Source organism: Neomonachus schauinslandi, chromosome 15 (genome assembly GCF_002201575.2).
Source record: "Neomonachus schauinslandi chromosome 15, ASM220157v2, whole genome shotgun sequence".
Classification (NCBI taxonomy): Eukaryota; Metazoa; Chordata; class Mammalia; order Carnivora; family Phocidae; genus Neomonachus; species Neomonachus schauinslandi.
Genome location: NC_058417.1, coordinates 20,759,181 through 20,776,099, shown reverse-complemented (window position 1 = coordinate 20,776,099; position 16,919 = coordinate 20,759,181). Strand labels below are relative to the sequence as shown.

Sequence of the window (16,919 nt, the reverse complement as noted above, 5' to 3'; positions counted from 1 at the left end):
TGTAAGATAATGCCACCAGAGATGAAGATCTAATATATCATTACAAAAGAGGATGTTGGATTTAGAAATGTGCTATTTTTATTTACGTGCCTTTGGTGTTTTGAAACTGTCAGCTCTGAGATGCCCCAAGAACTGACATGTTTTGGGAAAATGCCATTTCTCATGTAAGCCCTGAGCGCCCTCACCATTACCCCAAATGATGGACCAGAGCTGCCAAGGCAAACATGAATGTGCCAGGAGAGTGAGTCTCTTTGTTTCTGTTCTGTGCCCCCTCCCTGCACACACACACACGTCCCTTGCCCCTCCATTGGCCCTTACTTTGTGCCTAATTTCCCAGAAGACAGTTTGAGGTGGGAGTAACAGGGATAGGTGTGTCTAGATTTCCACTGTATTTTTGGTTGTTCGTGCCCAAGGCAATGTAGATGCCAATGGCTAAGAATATATGCCTTGAAGCCAGACTGTCCTGGGTACCAATCCCTGGTTCTACTGCTCATCAGCTTGATCACTTTGGGAAAGTTATTTAACTCAGCTTTAGTTTCTTCCTCTACAAAATAAAGAGCAGAGCATAAGGCTTGATCCTTGCCTCGCTCCTTGCCCTGTGCCCAGCCTCTGTCCCTCTTGCTCATGGGGTCCAGCCATTAAGACTTCCATTTGGCTCCTCGAACATCTCACATCGCCAGCCTTTTGTTCCCACGTCAAAGGCCATGGCACTGGCCCTCTCTTCTGCGAAGAACGCTGTTCCTGCAATCATCTACTGATCCCTTTCTCACTTCAGTCAGGGCTCTGCTGAAATGTACTTTGTGGGAGGAGCCTTCCCTCACCAGGCTACCCCAAATTCCTTTCTTAATTCCCTACCCATCCTTATTCTCTGTCCCTTACTCTGTTACTTCCCTTCACAGCATGCATCACCTGACTGCTGATTAACTGATAGATTGGTTATCTGTGTCCCCCACCCCCATGTGAGCTTCATGAAGGCGGAAAGAATGGAAGCTTTCTGTACTGTTAGTACTGTTAATGCTCTGTCCCAGCACCAAGGACAGCACCCAGCATAAAAACACTCCATAAATAATTGTTGAATGAATGAATGAAAGGCACTTCCCTGATTCCAGCTGAGAGAACGGAGATAAAGCAAGTGAAACACTTAGTATAGTTCCTACCATATAGCAACTATATCCATTTATGCTTATTGAGCACTTATTATGTACCAGACATGGTTTAAGCACGCTACACCTATTAATTCAGTTAATCCTCAAAACACTTCTCAGAAGAAATGGAGGGACAGGGGGACAAATAACTGGCCCAAGGTCACCAAGATAATAGGTGCTAAAGCCATGTTCAGAGTTGTACTCTTCTCTTCTGCCCTGTACTGCCCTTCAGACGAAACTGTGGCTGTCATTATTATACCTGCCCCTTCTGGGTGATAGGGGCATTGGTGCGACCTAAACACACGCCAGGCCTCCTGCCTTGCTCAGGGGATGGTTCCTCAGTGGGGAAGGCTGGGTTCTGCCCCTGGGGAGCCCAACCCTTGACTCTCAGCCATATCCAGCCTGAACACTGATCTGTGAGAGGCAACATAATGTGCACTGGGCTGGGAGGCTGGCGCTCTGGGCAACATCCTGACCCTAAGACTAACTTGCTGGGGGTGGAGCAAGATGGCGGAGAAGTAGGAGACCTGGATTTTGTCTGGTCTCAGGAATTCAGCTGGATACGGATCAAACCATTCTGAACACCTACAAACTCAACAGGAGATCAAAGAAAAGAATAGCAACAACTCTCTGAACAGAAAAGCGACCACTTTCTGGAAGGTAGGACGTGCGGAGAAGTGAATCTGAGGCGATATTTGGGAGGATAGACGGCGGGGGAGAGGCCTCCATCGGCTGTTTCTGGCAAGTGATAGAGCCACAGAGCACAAAATCGGAACTTTTAGAAGTCTGCTCCGCTGAGGGACGTCACTCCGGTGGCTAAGCGGGGGGTGGAAACCTCGCGGGACAGTGTGGTCTCAGGACCCTCGGGGCCACAGAAAGACAGGGGGTGCCTGAGTGTGGCAGAGCTCCCAGATATCAGAGCAGGGAAGCTGGCTGCAGAGACAGAGTCGAGGAGTGGGCTCTCAGCTCGGGGTTGCCATAAACGGTGATCTGCGGCACAGTCGGGCCACTGCTCCTCCAGCAGGGACCCAACAAGCGGCAGATCTGGGGAGACTCACCTTCTTCCCCTGGGAGGAGAGGTGCGGAAGCACACAGCAGGGATCTGCAGGGTTTGGAGACACCACACAGGGTCGGGTGCCAGAGAGAGAAATGTGTGCTCACAGGCTGGGTGAGCACGGAGTGAAGCCGGAGACCAGGGAGACAGGAGTGACTGATGGCTTTTCTCTGGGGGCTCACTGAGGAGCGGGGCCCCGAGTTCTCGGCTCCTCCGGGGCGGAGATTGGGAGGCCGCCATTTTCACTCTCCGCCTCCAAAGCTATACGGAAAGCTTGCAGGGAACAAAAGCTCCTGAGCGCAAATCCGAGCAGATTACTTAGCCCAGACCGGGCAAGGGCGGGGCAATTCCGCCTCCAGCAAAGACATTTAGGAACCACGGCAACAGGCCCCTCCCCCAGAAGATCAGCGAAAACAGCCAGGCAAGACCAAGTTTACCGATCAATGAGAACGGCAGAACTCCAGCGCTAGGAGAATACTGCACATAGAATCCATGGCTTTTTTAACATGATTCTGTAGTCCTTTAAAGTTAATTTTTTTTTAACTGTCTTTTTTTTTTTTTAAGATTTTATTTATTTATTTGAGACAGAGAGAATGAGAGAGAGAGAGAGAGCACATGAGAGGGGGGAGGGTCAGAGGGAGAAGCAGGCTCTCCGCCGAGCAGGAAGCCTGATGCGGGACTCGATCCCGGGACTCCAGGATCATGACCTGAGCCGAAGGCAGTCGCTTAACCAACTGAGCCACCCAGGCGCCCAACTGTCTTTTTTTTTTTGAATTTTTCTTTTTCCCTTTTTCAGCCAACATCTTATCAATCCCTTTTTAAAAAAAAAATTATTTTTTTTCATTTTTAGAGTCATATTCTATCCCTTCATAATAGTTACCCGTATTTTTGGCATATATATATAAGTTGTTCTCTCCTTAAAATTTTGAGATAGTTTCTTCTAACAAATCAAAATATACCTTAAATCTCTAGTGGATGGTTTTTTTCTACTCCGCTGCCTGTTCACATTCTCTCCTTTTTCTTTTTTTTTTTTAAATCCTCTTCTTTCTTTTTTCAAACAACTTCTTATCAATTCCTTTTATAAAATCTTTTATAATTTCCACCTTTACAGTCGTATTCCATCCCTTCATCATATCAACCCTTATTTTTGTACATATATAAGTATTTCTTTCTTTAAAATTTTGGGAGGCACTTTATTCTAACAGACCAAAATACACCCAAAATCTAGTGTGTGGCACTGATCTATATACCAGCCTGATCATATTTGATCATAGTCTGGTTTTTTTTTTGCTTTGTTCTGTTTTTGTTTATTTTTATCTTTATCTTTTCCTATTTCTCTCTTTCTCTTTCTTTTCCCACTGCTTCAGGTCTTTTCTGATTTGTTTAGAGTATATTGTCTGGGGACGTTGTTACCCTGTTAGCATTTTGTTCTCTCGTTAATCTATTCTCCTCTGGACAAAATGACAAGACAGAAAAAATCACCTCAACCAAAAGAACAAGAGGTAGTGCCGACTGCCAGGGACCTACTCAATACGGACATTAGTACAATGTCAGATCTAGAGTTCGGAATCATCACTTTAAAGATACTAGCTGGGGTTGAAAAAAGCATGTAAGTTATTAGAGAAACGCTTTCTGGAGAAGTAAAAGAACTAAAATCTAACCAAGTCGAAATCAAAAAGGCTATTAATGAGGTGCAATCAAATATGGGGGTGCTAACAGCTAGGATAAGTGAAGCAGAAGAGAGAATGAGTGATATAGAAGACCAAATGATGGAAAATAAAGAAGCTGAGAAAAAGAGAGATAAACAACTACTGGATCACGAGGGCAGAATTTGAGAGATAAGCGATACCATAAGACGAAACAATATTAGAATAATTGGGAACCCAGAAGAAGAAGAAAGAGAGAGAGGGGCAGAAGGTATATCAGAGCAAATTATAGCAGAGAACTTCCCTAATTTGGGGAAGGAAACAGGCATCAAAATCCAGGAAGCACAGAGAACCCCTCTCAAAATCAATAAAAATAGGTCAATACCCCGACATCTAATAGTAAAACTTACAAGTCTCAGAGATAAAGAGAAAATCCTGAAAGCAGCTCAGGAGAAGAGATATGTAACCTACAAGGGTAGAAACATTAGATTGGCAACAGACCTATCCACACAGACCTGGCAGGCCAGAAAGGACTGGCAGGATATATTGAGAGCACTAAACGAGAAAAATATGCAGCCAAGAATACTATATCCAGCTAGGCTGTCATTGAAAATTGAAGGAGAGATCAAAAGCTTCCAGGACAAACAAAAACTAAAGGAATTTGCAAACACAAAACCAGCCCTACAAGAAATCTTGAAAGGGGTCCTCTAAGCAAAGAGAGAGCCTAAAAGCAACATAGACCAGAAAGGAACACAGACAATATACAATGACAGTCACCTTACAGGCAATACAATGGCACTAAATTCCTATCTTTCAGTAGTTACCCTGAATGTAAATGGGCTAAATGCCCCAATCAAAAGACACAGGCTATCAGATTGGATTTAAAACAAGACCCATCGATATGCTGTCTGCAAGAGACTCATTTTAGACCCAAAGACACCCCCAGATTGAAAGTAAGGGGGTGGGAAACCATTTACCATGCTAATGGACACCAAAAGAAAGCTGGAGTGGCAATCCTTATAGCAGACAAATTAGATTTTAAACCAAAGACTGTAATAAGAGATGAGGAAGGACACTATATCCTACTTAAAGGGTCTATCCAACAAGAAGATCTAACAATTGTAAATATCTATGCCCCTAACATGGGAGCAGCCAATTATATAAGGCAATTAATAACAAAAGCAAAGAAACACATTGACAACAATACAATAATAGTGGGGAACTTTAACAGCCCCCTCACTGAAATGGACAGATCGTCTAAGCAAAAGATCAACAAGGAAATAAAGACTTTAAATGACACACTGGACCAAATGGACTTCACAGACATATTCAGAACATTCCATCCCAAAGCAATGGAATACACATTCTTCTCTAGTGCCCATGGAACATTCTCCAGAATCGATCACATCCTAGGTCATAAATCAGGTCTCAACCGGTACCAAAAGATTGGGATCATTCCCTGCCTATTTTCAGGCCACAATGCTTTGAAACTAGAACTAATCACAAGAGGAAAGTTGGAAAGAACTCAAATACATGGAGGCTAAAGAGCATCCTACTAAAGAATGAATGGGTCAACCAGGAAATTAAAGAAGAATTTTAAAAATTCATGGAAACCAATGAAAATGAAAACACAACTGTTCAAAATCTTTGGGATGCAGCAAAAGCAGTCCTAAGAGGCAAGTATATAGCAATACAAGCCTTTCTCAAGAAAGAAGAAAGGTCTCTAGTACACAACCTAACCCTACACCTAAAGGAGCTGGAGAAAGAACAGCAAATAAAGCCTAAACCCAGCAGGAGAAGAGAAATAATAAAGACTAGAGCAGAAATCAATGAAATAGAACTAAAAGAACAGTAGAACAGATCAACAAAACTAGGAGCTGGTTCTTTAACAGAATTAACAAGATTGATAAACCCCTGGCCAGACTGATCAAAAAGAGAAGAGAAATGACCCAAATCAACAAAATCATGAATGAAAGAGGAGAGATCACAACCAACACCAAAGAAATACAAACAATTATAAGAACATATTGTGAGCAACTCTATGCCAGCAAATTACATCACCTGGAAGAAATGGATGCATTCCTAGAGATGTATCAACTACCAAAACTGAACCAGGAAGAAATAGAAAACCTGAACAGACCTATAACCAGTAAGGAAATTGAAGCAGTCATCAAAAATCTCCCAACAAACAAAAGCCCAGGGCCAGATGGCTTCCAGGGGAATTCTCAAGAAGAATTAATACTTACTCTTCTGAAACTGTTCCAAAAAATAGAAATGGAAGGAAAACTTCCAAACTCATTTTATGAGGCCAGCATTACCTTGATCCCAAAACCAGACAAAGACCCCATCAAAAAGGAGAATTACAGACCAATATCCCTGATGAACATGGATGCAAAAATTCTCACCAAAATAGTAGCCAATAGGATCCAACAGTACATTAAAAGGATTATTCACCACGACCAAGTGGGATTTATCCCTGGGCTGCAAGGTTGGTTCAACATCCGCAAATCAATCAACGTGATACAATACATTAACAAAAGAAAGAACAAGAATCATAGGATCCTCTCAATGGATGCAGAAAAAGCATTTGACAAAGTACAGCATCCTTTCTTCATCAAAACTCTTCAGAGTATAGGCATAGAGGGTACATACCTCAATATCATAAAAGCCATCATCTATGAAAACCCTACAGCGAATATCGTTCTCAATGGGGAAAAACTGAGAGCTTTCCCGCTAAGGTCAGGAACGCGGCAGGGATGTCCACTATCACCACTGCTATTCAACATAGTATTAGAAGTCCTAGTCACAGCAATCAGACAACAAAAAGAAATCAAAGGCATCCAAATCGTCAAAGAAGAAGTCAAACTCTCACTCTTTGCCAATGATATGATACTTTCTGTGAAAAACCCAAAAGACTCCACCCCAAAACTGCTAGAACTCATACAGGAATTCAGTCAAGTGGCAGGATAGAAAATCAATGCACAGAAGTCAGTGGCATTCCTATACACCAACAACAAGACAGAAGAAAGAGAAATTAAGGAGTCGATCCCATTTACAATTGCACCCAAAACCATAAGATACCTAGGAATAAATCTAACCAAAGAGGCAAAGGATCTGTACTCAGAAAATTATAAAATACTCATGAAAGAAATTGAGGAAGACACAAAGAAATGGAAAACACACAAAGAAATGGAAAAACGTTCCATGCTCATGGATTGGAAGAACAAATATTGTGAAGATGTCAATGCTACCTAGAGCAATCTACACATTCAATGCAATCCCCATCAAAATACCATCCACTTTTTTCAAAGAAATGGAACAAATCATCCTAAAATTTGTATGGAACCAGAAAAGACCCCGAATAGCCAGAGGAATGTTGAAAAAGAAAAGCAAAGCTGGCGGCATCACAATTCTGGACTTCCAGCTCTATTACAAAGCTATCATCATCAAGACAGTATGGTACTGGCACAAAAACAGACACGTAGATCAATGGAACAGAATAGAGAGCCCAGAAATGGACCCTCAACTCTATGGTCAACTCATCTTTGACAAAGCAGGAAAGAATGTCCAGTGGAAAAAAGACAGTCTCTTCAACAAATGGTGTTGGGAAAATTGAACAGCCACTTGCAGAAGAATGAAACTGGACCATTTCCTTACACCACACACAAAAATAGACTCCAAATGGTTGAAAGACCTCAATGTGAGACAGGAGTCCATCAAAATCCTAAAGGAGAACACGGGCAGCAACCTCTTTGACCTCAGCCGCAGCAACTTCTTCCTAGAAACATTGCCAAAGGCAAGGAAAGCAAGGGCAAAAATGAACTATTGGGACTTCATCAAGATAAAAAGCTTTTGCACAGCAAAAGAAACAGTCAACAAAGCCAAAAGTCAACCGACAGAATGGGAGAAGATATTTGCAAATGACATATCAGATAAAGGGCTAGTATCCAAAATCTATAAAGAACTTATCAAACTCAACACCCAAAGAACAAAGAATCCAATCAAGAAATGGGCAGAATACATGAACAGACATTTTTCCAAAGAAGACATCCAAATAGCCAACAGACACATGAAAAAGTGTTCAACATCGCTTGGCATCAGGGAAATCCAAATCAAAACCTCAATGAGATACCACCTCACACCAGTCAGAATGGCTAAAATTAACAAGTCAGGAAGCGACAGATGTTGGCAGGGATGCGGAGAAAGGGGTACCCTCCTACACTGTTGGTGGGAATGCAAGCTGGTGCAGCCACTCTGGAAAACAGTATGGAGGTTCCTCAAAAAGTTGAAAATAGAGCTACCATATGATCCAGCAATTGCACTACTGGGTATTTACCCCAAAGATACAAAAGTACAGATCCGTAAGGGTACGTGCACCCCAATGTTTATAGCAGCAATGTCCACAATAGCCAAACTGTGGAAAGAGCCAAGATGTCCATCGACAGATGAATGGATAAAGAAGTGGTATAGTACCTCTGAAACAAATAATGCAATATATGTTAAGAAGAAGTGGTATATATATACAATGGAATATTATGCAGCCATCAAAAGGAATGAGATCTTGCCATTTGCAACGACGTGGATGGAACTGGAGGGTATTATGCTGAGTGAAATAAGTCAATCAGAGAAAGACGTGTATCATATGACCTCACTGATATGAGGAATTCTTAATCTCAGGAAACAAACTGAGGGCTGCTGGAGTGGGGGGTGGGGTAGGAGGGATGCGATGGCTGGGTGATAGACACTGGGGAGGGTATGTGCTCTGGTAAGTGCTGTGAATTGTGCAGGACTGTTGAATCTCAGATCTGTACCTCTGAAACAAATAATGCAATATATGTTAAGAAAAAAAAAAAAGATACCAGGAGGGGAAGAATGAAGTAGGGGAAATCGGAGGGGTAGACGAACCATGAGAGACGATGGACTCTGCAAAACAAACTGAGGGTTCTAGAGGGGAGGGGGGAAGATGGGTTAGCCTGGTGATGGGTATTAAACAGGGCACGTTCTGGGGCGCCTGGGTGGCTCAGTTGGTTGAGCGACTGCCTTCGGCTCGGGTCATGATCCCGGAGTCCTGGGATCGAGTCCCACATCGGGCTCCCGGCTCAGCGGGGAGCCTGCTTCTCCCTCTGACCCTATCCCCTCTCATGCTGCTTCTCTCTCTCTCTCTCTCAAATAAATAAATAAATAAAATCTTTTTAAAAAAAAGAGGGCACGTTCTGCATGGAACACTGGGTGTTATGCACAAACAATGAATCATGGAACACTACATCTAAAACTAGTGATGTAATGTATGGGGATTAACATAACAATAAAAAAATTTTTTTTAAAAAGACTAACTCGGGGCACCTGGGTGGCTCAGTTGGTTAAGCGACTGCCTTCGGCTCAGGTCATGATCCTGGAGTCCTGGGATCGAGCCCCGCATCGGGCTCCCTGCTCTGCGGGGAGCCTGCTTCTCCCTCTCCCGCTCCCCCCTCTTGTGCTCTCTCTCTCTCTCTCTCACTCTCTCTCTCAAATAAATAAATAAATAAATAAATCTTTAAAAAAAAAAATAAAAAATAAATAAATAAAAAGACTAACTTGCTGTGTGATCTTGGAGAAGTCACCTCACCTCTCTGAGCCACAACCCTCTTCACCCCTGTAATGGATTATGTTCTCATGAAGATAACAACCCTCCTCCTGCTATGTAGCTTCTTAGGATACACTTGGACAGACTCTAGTTGAAAATATTGTTGGATTGAGAGCTGAAATGGAGAGATGTTCAGATCCCAGTTCCCCCAGGGGCAGGGCCTCCCCCGTAAGCCATTAGAGCAGGAGTTGCACAGCCCCCCCGGGGTCGGAAGTGGGCTTTGTGATTAGGGGGACCGAGCCAAGGGGGGCCACCCACCTGCTAAAGGCAGCCCACAGCTGGATGCTGCCCAGTGTTGTGCTCACAAATGCTGCTCTGGTTTGCCAGATAGGCTAGGAATCTGAATTTTTTTTTTTAAAGATTTTATTTATTTATTTGACAGAGAAAGACACAGCGAGAGAGGGAACACAAACGGGGAGTGGGAGAGGGAGAAGCAGACTCCCCGCCGAGCAGGGAGCCCAATGCGGGACTCGATCCCAGGACTCCAGGATCATGACCTGAGCCGAAGGCAGTCGCTTAACCAACTGAGCCACCCAGGTGCCCAGGAATCTGAATTTTTTATGTGAAATCTCTCTATGTTTTCAGTGTTGACATGAGTTTCATAGCCGCCTTTGATGATGGGTGGCACATCCATGGGCGGGGTCGAGCCCGAGGGTCCCCATCTTTGCATCCATGCCTGCCAGGGAGAAGGTGCTGGTAAGACCACTCAGAGCCTGAAAGGCTTCCCAGCACCTCCTCCCACCCGGCAAACCCGCGGGGAACTGGGAATGACCTCCTTCTCTATTTCTGCACCAAGAGATGTTCTAAGAAGGGCAGGGAGATAGGTTTCTTCTTAGAGTAAAATTTTCTTCGTATCAGTTAATTTGTTTATGATCTACACTTTGTTTTGCACTTTTTACTTGATGTACCTTAGACGTATTTCCGTATTAGCTCATGCAAATCCCACTTGTGTTTTTAACCGCTTCATAGCAAAACACTGTACAGATTTGCCATTGTGTATTTTTACCAGCCCTCATGGTCGGATCCTTCAGTGGCATCCAGGTTTCCCCACAACAGGCAGTACTGCAAAGAACAACTTTATCTATATACATGTGTAAACCCATAGCACGTCTAGAGCCTGAGAAATAATAGGTACTTTTCTAAAGTGACCACTCATATCCCTGGCAATTAGTCTGATATTAAATCGTGATATAGAAACATGTAATACTTTTTTCCTAGTGTGGAGTAAACATGACTACAAGAGAACAAGTAGTCAAGCAAATGGAGCAAAATGGTAGTCATAGATGAGTCTGGGTAAAGCGTATGTGAGCATTCCTTTTACTATTCTTTGTAGTGTTCCTGGAGCTTTTCTCTGAATTTAAAATCATTTCCAAATTAGAAGCGTTAACAAATTACTCTAAGGAAGCAACATTGTGACTTGTCCGAAATCTTATATTGTTATTTTGTAAGCACCTTAGTCCAGCCCACTATTTGGAGTCTTTTATTCCCTATTTGATTTTTTTCAAAATATTTACAACAGGGAAACGTGCTTATAATAGCAAGTGAAATAAGAGTGCAAAGATCAATAAAGGCAAAGAGCCACCCCATCTGTACCTCCTATCCCCTGAGATAACCAACATTATCAGCCTGGTATGAATATCACTCCATAGTTTACTCCTTGTTGACACATGGATGTGTGTGCGTATATTCACCTCTTTGTGTATTTTTAATGTGAAACTATGTACACTAGACTAAAGCTTGCTCTTTTTACTTATATGTCACAGACATCTCTCCGCTTAGATCTAACACTCTCTTTTAAAAAAGTCATTTCTTGGGGCGCCTGAGTGGCTCAGTCCATTAAGCGTCTGCCTTCGGCTCAGGTCGTGATCCCAGGGTCCTGGGATCAAGTCCCACATCAGGCTCCTTGCTCAGCGGGGAGCCTGCTTCTCCCCCTGCTTCTGCCGCTCCTCCTGCTCATGCTCACTCTCACCATCTCTCCCTCTCTCTCAAATAAGTAAATAAATAAATCGTTTTAAAAAAATTATTTCTTTACATTCACACACAATATTCAGCATAACTATTTCTTTCCCAAATTAAATTTTGTCTAATTACAGAAATAACCCAGCACATCATATAAAATGTAGATAACTTAGAAACACGGAAGGAGGAAGTAACAGTTGCCCATAGCCCCTCCCCCAGTGGTAACTGCCATCAGCCCTCTGGTATAGCTCCTTCAGGTCTGTGTGCTGTGCACCCATTCACGGGCCTGTGTATGTCTATGTCTGAGCAGTTAACACAAGTGATGCCATTTTGTGTGCTGTCTGGTCTCCTGCTCTTTTGACTTAATGTTATAATGTAAGTACTAGTCCCTTGTATTAAATATTTTTTTAAAGACGAAGCTTGAAAGGAATTCAAACAAATTTTAAGTTAGGTTAGGTTTGTCATGCCTACAAAGTGGGAGACACAATCAGAGAAGGCTTTCTGAAGGAGGTGATAGATAAGCAAAGCCCTGAAGGATGAATAGAAGTCAACCAGATGGAGAAGAAAGGGGAATAGGGATGCCAGGCAGAGGGTATAGCTCGGGCAAAGGCCTAGAGGTAGGAAGAAGCTCAGTGCATCCAAATCCTGCATGACGTTTGATGGATTGGATGGGGAAGAAAGACAAGGGCCAGGTCTTGGAAGTTTCTTGGCTAGATTAAGAGACTTCCATTTTGTTCTGAAGGCAAAGGAAGCTACTGAAGGATTTCACCCAGGAGGGGAAGGGGAGGTGGTACAAACTTGGCTGAAGTTTGCCTTTAGGAGGATCACACTGATGACATTTGGGGGCAGGACTGGAGAAGGCACATGGGAGGCAGGGCAAGGGTTACAAGTGTCACAGAAATTCCTGGACCAGTGTTCTGTGACCTTTTTAGGCTGATGTCCTTAAAACTTACCCAGCCCTCCCTCTCCCCCATGAGCCAATGCCACTTCTGGGCAGTTGCCTGAGTCTTTTTGGCAGTTGTGATGTTCTCAGCTGGTAGACATTGCCTCCAAGCCCCCAGAGCACCTGTTAGTGGAACCATTAACAATTTGATGGAAATGGTTTTGGAAAATCTGTGCCTCTCTTCTGCATTCCATGACCTGTGGTTCCAACATCGGAAATTCGGAGGGAAACAAGATCCTGGGAACTCACATAGTGTTGGAACCTGACAGATAGTTTAATTGCACAAACCACAGGCAGGTTTAAGGATGCCTCCTCACTTAATGATCCCCAATCTGATGGTCTCAGCATCGTAGAGCTGGTGGGACATCCCTAGAGATCAGGCCACCATCCACATGGTCCAATTAGGACACCTACAGCTCTTGGAAAAACAGGCTGAACATCTCGCTTATCTTAAAAGTCCTCTATTTAATCAAATCCTCACTTTCTTCTTCTTTTCATGAAAACCAGTGTCTCAGGGATTTCGAATGGTCACCTATTACCCCCAAATCTTCCCTACCCTGAACCCCAGCTCATCCTTGAACCCCTAGCCCATCGGAAGTTGATCATATGTGCCAACAAACACCAATCAATGCTGCTTAGGCAGAAATTGGCTACTTCTTGTAAACATCTGTGATCTTAAGTGGAAAAATGAAAAAAAATGCAAGAAAATCAATCAACTTAATTGTTCAGAAGTGGAATATTTTTCCATGAGGCATTAATAACAATGACCTGATGGTGATTTTTCATTTTTTTTCTTAACATATATTGCATTATTTGTTTCAGAGGTACAGATATGAGATTCAACAGTCTTGCACAACTCACAGCGCTTACCAGAGCACATACCCTCCCCAGTGTCTATCACCCAGTCACCTCATTCCTCCCACCCCACCCCCTACTCCATGAACCCTCAGTTTGTTTCCTGAGATTAAGAATTCCTCATATCAGTGAGGTCATATGATCCATGTCTTTCTCTGTTTGACTTATTTCGCTCAGCATAACATCCTCCAGTTCCATCCAAGTTGTTGCAAATGGCAAGATATCATTCCTTTTGATGGCTGCATAATATTCCATTGTATATATATACCACCTCTTCTTTATCCATTCATCTGTCGATGGATATTTTGGCTCTTTCCACAGTTTGGCTATTGTGGACACTGCTGCTATAAACATCAGGGTGCATGTACCCCTTCGGATCCCTACATTTCTATCTTTGGGGTAAATACACAGTAGTGCAATTGCTGGATCATATGGTAGCTCTATTTTCAACTTTTTGAGGAACCTCCATACTGTTCCAGAGTGGTTGCACCAGCTTGCATTCCCACCAACAGTGTAGGAGGGTACCCCTTTCTCCGCATCCCTGCCAACATCTGTCGTTTCCTGACTTAATTTTAGCCATTCTGACTGGTGTGAGGTGGCATCTCATTGAGGTTTTGATTTGGATTTCCCTGATGCCGAGTGATGTTAGGCACTATTTCATGTGTCTGTTGGCTATTTGGATGTCTTCTTTGGAAAAATGTCTGTTCATGTCTTCTGCCCATTTCTTGATTGGATTCTTTGTTCTTTGGGTGTTGAGTTTGATAAGTTCTTTATAGATTTTGGATACTAGCCCTTTATCTGATATGTCATTTGCAAATATCTTCTCCCATTCTGTTGGTTGTCTTTGGGTTTTGTTGACTGTTTCTTTTGCTGTGCAAAAACTTTTTATCTTGAAAAAAAAAAAAAGCTTTTTATCTTGATGAAGTCCCAATAGTTCATTTTTGCCCTTGCTTCCCTTGCCTTTCGCGATGTTTCTAGGAAGAAGTTGCTTCAGCTGAGGTCCAAGAGGTTGCTGCCTGTGTTCTCCTTTAGGATTTTGATGGACTCCTGTCTCACATTGAGGTCTTTCAACCATTTGGAGTCTATTTTTGTGTGTGGTGTAAGGAAATGGTCCAGTTTCATTCTTCTGCATGTGGCTGTCCAATTTTCCCAACACTATTTGTTGAAGAGACTGTCTTTTTTCCACTGGACATTCTTTCCTGCTTTGTCAAAGATGAGTTGACCATAGAGTTGAGGGTCCATTTCTGGGCTCTCTATTCTGTTCCATTGATCTACGTGTCTGTTTTTGTGCCAGTACCATACTGTCTTGATAATGACAGCTTTGTAATAGAGCTGGAAGTCTGGAATTGTGATGCCACCAGCTTTGCTTTTCTTTTTCAACATTCCTCTGGCTATTCGGGGTCTTTTCTGGTTCCATACAAATTTTAGGATGATTTGTTTCATTTCTTTGAAAAAAGTAGATGGTATTTTGATGGGGATTGCATTGAATGTGTAGATTGCTCTAGGTAGCATTGACATCTTCACAATATTTGTTCTTCCAATCCATGAGCATGGAACGTTTTTCCATTTCTTTGTGTGTTTTCCATTTCTTTGTGTCTTCCTCAATTTCTTTCATGAGTATTTTATAATTTTCTGAGTACAGATCCTTTGCCTCTTTGGTTAGATTTATTCCTAGGTATCTTATGGTTTTGGGTGCAATTGTAAATGGGATCGACTCCTTAATTTCTCTTTCTTCTGTCTTGTTGTTGGTGTATAGGAATGCCACTGACTTCTGTGCATTGATTTTCTATCCTGCCACTTGACTGAATTCCTGTATGAGTTCTAGCAGTTTTGGGGTGGAGTCTTTTGGGTTTTTCACAGAAAGTATCATATCATCGGCAAAGAGTGAGAGTTTGACTTCTTCTTTGCCGATTTGGATGCCTTTGATTTCTTTTTGTTGTCTGCTGTGACTAGGACTTCTAATACTATGTTGAATAGCAGTGGTGATAGTGGACATCCCTGCTGTGTTCCTGACCTTAGTGGGAAAGCTCTCAGTTTTTCCCCATTGAGAATGATATTTGCTGTAGGTTTTTCAAAGATGGCTTTTATGATACTGAGGTATGTACCCTCGATCCCTATACTCTGAAGAGTTTTGATGAAGAAAGGATGCTGTACTTTGTCAAATGCTTTTTCTGCATCCATTGAGAGGATCCTATGATTCTTGTTCTTTCTTTTCTTAATGTATTGTATCACATTGATTGATTTGTGGATGTTGAACCAAGCTTGCAGCCCAGGGATAAATCCCACTTGGTCATGGTGAATAATCCTTTTAATGTACTGTTGGATCCTATTGGCTAGTATTTTGGTGAGAATTTTTGCATCCATGTTCATCAGGGATACTGGTCTGTAATTCTCCTTTTTGATGGAGTCTTTATCTGGTTTTGGGATCAAGGTAATCGTGGCCTCATAAAACGAGTTTGGAAGTTTTCCTTCCATTTCTATTTTTTGGAACAGTTTCAGAAGAATAGGTACTACTTCAATTCCTTAGTGGTTATAGGTCTGTTCAGGTTTTCTATTTCTTCCTGGTTCAGTTTTGGTAGTTGATACATCTCTAGGAATGCATCCATTTCTTCCAGGTGATCTAATTTGCTGGCATAGAGTTGCTCACAATATGTTCTTATAACTGTTTGTATTTCTTTGGTGTTGGTTGTGATCTCTCCTCTTTCTTTCATGATTTTGTTGATTTGGGTCATTTCTCTTTTCTTTTTGATAAGTCTGGCCAGGGGTTTATCATTCTTGTTAATTCTTTTAAAGACCAGCTCCTAGTTTCATTGATCTGTTCTACTGTTCTTTTAGTTTCTATTTCATTGATTTCTGCTCTAGTCTTTATTATTTCTCTTCTCCTGCTGGGTTTAGACTTTATTTGCTGTTCTTTCTCCAGCTCCTTTAGGTGTAGGGTTAGGTTGTGCATTTGAGACCTTTCTTGTTTCTTGAGAAAGGCTTGTATTGCTATATACTTGCCTCTTAGGACTGCTTTTGCTGCATCCCAAAGATTTGGAACAGTTGTGTTTTCATTTTCATTGGTTTCCATGAATTTTTAAAATTCTTCTTTAATTTCCTGGTTGACCCATTCATTCTTTAGTAGGATGCTCTTTAGCCTCCATGTATTTGAGTTCTTTCCGACTTTCCTCTTGTGATTGAGTTCTAATGTCAAAGCATTGTGGTCTGAAAATAGGCAGGGAATGATCCCAATCTTTTGGTACCAGTTGAGACCTGATTTATGACCTAGGATGTGGTCGATTCTGGAGAATGTTCCATGGGCACTAGAGAAGAATGTGTATTCCGTTGCTTTGGGATGGAATGTTCTGAATGTGTCTGTGAAGTCCATTTGGTCTAGTGTGTCATTTAAAGTCTTTATTTCCTTGTTGATCTTTTGCTTAGACGATTTGTCCATTTCAGTGAGGGGGGTGTTAAAGTCCCCCACTATTATTGTATTGTTGTCAATGTGTTTCTTTGCTTTTGTTATTAATTGCCTTATACAATTGGCTGCTCCCATGTTAGGGGCATAGATATTTACAATTATTAGATCTTCTTGTTGGATAGACCCTTTAAGTAGTATATACTGTCCTTCCTCATCTCTTATTACAGTCTTTGGTTTAAAATCTAATTTGTCTGCTATAAGGATTGCCACCCCAGCTTTCTTTTGGTGTCCATT

The 16,919-nt window shown here is 42.2% G+C and overlaps 1 protein-coding gene across 2 annotated transcripts in view; it reads left to right on the top strand.

Moving 5' to 3' along the window:
- The window catches only part of ASIC2 (acid sensing ion channel subunit 2), a 1,092,913-nt gene that overhangs the window by 829,473 nt on the left and 246,521 nt on the right, over positions 1-16,919 (top strand). The window lies entirely within an intron of this gene.